This window comes from Meles meles, chromosome 9 (genome assembly GCF_922984935.1).
Source record: "Meles meles chromosome 9, mMelMel3.1 paternal haplotype, whole genome shotgun sequence".
Lineage (NCBI taxonomy): Eukaryota > Metazoa > Chordata > Mammalia > Carnivora > Mustelidae > Meles > Meles meles.
In genome coordinates this window covers 21,876,605-21,880,287 of record NC_060074.1, presented here as the reverse complement: position 1 = coordinate 21,880,287, position 3,683 = coordinate 21,876,605, and the positions used below count along the sequence as shown (strand labels likewise).

General features: G+C 34.8%; 1 pseudogene; it reads left to right on the top strand.

Annotated features, from left to right (window-relative positions):
• The first annotated feature begins 2,573 nt into the window (after positions 1 to 2,573).
• On the top strand, positions 2,574 to 2,707 carry LOC123951305 (annotated as a pseudogene).
• The last annotated feature ends 976 nt before the right edge of the window (positions 2,708 to 3,683 follow it).

Genomic DNA, 3,683 nt, shown 5'->3' with positions numbered 1-3,683 from the left:
ATTTAGCACCATCACAGAAGAACTTAGAACCGTGACTGGCAATCAGTAGGGGTTTAATGAATAGTTTTCACTAAATGGATGAATGCATTTTATGAATTTAAAAACCTATAGAAATTAAATTTCTTAAGATGAAATATCTAATAAATAGCAGAGCAAATACATTACCTATAATGCCTACATGAAAATAAACTGACAAAAATGTGTGATTGGAATGGGGAGAGAGAGGTAGAGGCTCAGTTATGAGTTAAGAAGGAATTTTGACAAGAAAGAGAAAATTCAAAGATGTCTAAGACCAAGATGTAGCAAAAAGGAGTGAAAAGTGGAAATGGATGCAAGAGCCATAGGAGAAGCAAGCTTAAGAATTGTTAATTTGGGGGTGCCTAGGTGGCTCAGCGGGTTAAAGCCTTTGCCTTCAGCTCAGTTCATGATCCCAGGGTTCTAGGATTGAGCCAAGCATCAGCGCTCTGCTCAGTGGAGAGCCTGCTTCCTCCTCTCTCTCTGCCTGCTGATCTCTGTCTGTCAAATAAATAAATTAAAAAAAAAAAATCTTTAAAAAAAAAAAAGAATTGTTAATTTGGGGCGCCTGGGTGGCTCAGACATTAAGTGTCTGCCTTCGGCTTGGGTCATGATCCCAGGGTCCTGGGATTGAGCCCCACATCCGGCTCCTTGCTCTGCGGGAAGCCTGCTTCTCCTTCTCCCAGTACCCCCGTTTGTATTCTGTCTCTCACTGTGTGTGTGTGTCTCTCTCTCTCTCTGTCAAATAAATAAAATTAAAAAAAAAAAGAATTGTTAATTTGTTGCATATAAAGACACGAGAAGAATCAGAGTTAACTGAAAGCTTTCCAATCTGAGTGAGAATACAAATACTAGTTTTCTCTGCAAATGACAAAACCTAGTCATGAGATTTATTATGGCGATGTGTTCAAGTACTTAGTAGTAATCCAAGTATATAGATGGTCTTTCTTTGGCTAAAAATACACTCTAGGGAGATTAAGATTATATGTGTATGGGTTTTAGTTACGAATATTAAGATATGATTGAAATAAAATAAAATTCAGTCTTTTAAAATGCACCATTTAATGATCTTGAAAAATGTGTATGTTCATGTAACTACCACCATACTCAACATATAGAACAGCTACATCACCTCAAAATTTTCCTTCATACACTTTTGTAGTCAATATCCTTCCTGATATCCCAAGTGATAGCAACTACCCACTTCAGATTTTTCATCCTAGAATTTTGCCTTTTCCATACAGTCATATATATGGAATCAAATGATGTTCCAACTTTTTATGTCTGAATTCTTGCATTTTGTATAATGCCCTTATAATTCATCCATGTCGTTCCATGTATTTTTTTATTGCTTAGTCATATTTAATGATTATCTGCATCACAATTGATTTGAAGCTATTATCAATAAAATTTTAGTATTAGTACACAGGTCTTTGAGTAGATATATGTTTTAATTCTCTTGGGTAAAGATGTATGCATGGATTCCTGGGATGTATGGAAAGTAAAGATTAACTTTCTATGAAACCATCAAACTCTTCTGTAAAATAACTGTACCATGGTGCAGTCTCCCAGCAATATTTGCTAGTTCAAGTTTGTCTACATTCTGCCAGGACTTGATAGTGTTGTATTTTTTATTACAGCCATCCGAGTCATTGCAGTAGTACTGCATTGTAGTTTTAACTTGCTCTTCCCTAATAACTAATGATGCTGAACATGTTTTTATGCACTTATTTGCTCTAGGTATCTCTTTGGTAAAGTGGCTGTTCAAATGTTTGACCCATTTTTATTGCAAGAGTTCTTTAATATATTCTTATTAAAATGTTTTATAAGACACATTTTTGGGCACCTGGGTGGCTCAGTGTGTAAAGGCCTCTGCCTTCAGCTCAGGTCAGAATCTCAGGGTCCTGGGACCAAGCCCCGCATCGGGCTCTCTGCTCGGCGGGGAGCCTGCTTCCCCCTTTCTCTCTGCCTGCCTCTCTGTCTACTCGTGATCTCTCTCTCTGTCAAATAATTAATAAAACCTAAAAAAAAGACACATATTTATAAATATTTTCCCCAATTATAACTTACTTTTCCAGTTTTTTAACAGAGTTTTTCAAAGAACAGGAGGTTTTTTTTTTTTTTAAGATTTTATTTATTTATTTGACAGATAGAGATCACAAGTAGGGAGAGAGGCAAGCAGAGAGAGAGAGAAGAGGAAGCAGGCTCCCTGCCAAGCAGAGAGCCCGATGCAGGGCTTGATCCCAGGACCCTGGGATCATGACCTGAGCAAAGGCAGAGGCTTTAACCCACTGAGCCACCTAGGCATCCCAAGAACAGGAGTTTTTAATTCTAATTAAAACCAATGTATCAAACTTATTTTAGTGGTTTGTATTTTTGTGTTCTGTATATGAAATTTATGCATACTTCAAGGTCACAAAAGTTTTCTCTTTGAGAATTTTTATAATTTTGTCTCATATTTAGTACTATGATCACTTTGAGTCAACACTTCTATGTGTAGTGGGAGGTAAGGATAAAGGTGGTTCTTATTTGTTTAGTTTTTTGCAGAAGAGTATCCAATTGCTTCTCGGCCTTTTGGCTAAGATCAAGTGTAGTATCTGTTCTTATCAGTTTAAAACGCGATTTTTTAAAAGCAATATCCCTTCTCCATCAAAATACCTTAGCATTTTTGTTGAAAATCAAGTTACCATCTACATGTTTTTACACATGGGTTCTCTTTTCTTGTCCATTGATCAATATGTCTATCTTTATGCCAATATGCTGTGATTATTATAGATTTAAAATAAGAATTAAATTATGATCATGTGAGCTTGCTTTTTCAAAGTTGCTATGACAATTTCAGGTCCTTCACACTTGTATATGAATTTTAGAATTAGCTTGCCAATGTCTATGTTTAAAAGTCTCCTAGTAAGATAGGGATTGAATTGACTCTATATACCGATTTAGGAAAAAAAATGACATGATAGCAATATTGAGTCCTTGGAGACATGAACACACTCTATCCCTTCATTGTTAGCTCTTCTTGAATTGCTCTCATCAATGTATTGTCATTTTCATTGTAAACAACTTGCATATTTTGTCAGATTTATCCTTAAACATTTCATATTTTTATAACAATGCAAGTGGTAGTTTTTATTTAAATTTAAATGCACTTACATTTTATTTATTTTATTTAAATAAATGCATTTTATTTCCAGTTTTTTATTACTTTTTATGCATTTACATTTCCAGTTTTTCATTGCATATGGGTCTAAAAACCCATAGTTTCAGTATCTGCATTATCTCTTCTTAGTTTGATTCTGTTGATTTCTTTATATTTTTACAGTGGGTTTTTTCCTATTTTATTGTTTTTTGCTATTATTGTTATTATAACTGTTAGTATTATGGCTTTTTTGTATACCTGGTGATATTTAATAATCATGTTTGAAATAACAGTAGACACTGAGACATATAAGAATTATAGCTGCAAGCTAATTTTGCAGACCTTTCTTCTGTGAGATTGTTAGCATAGAAGCTTAAATCAGTTTAGATAGTTGAGTGGAATTTGTCCTTTGATGTTATTACAGTCAACTTCAGTGTCTTACAGGTGTCAAAGGGCTGCATGACCTTGTATTTAGTGAGCAACGTATGGTACTAGGAGCTTTTTCTCAGTATTCCTGCTCTTCTTT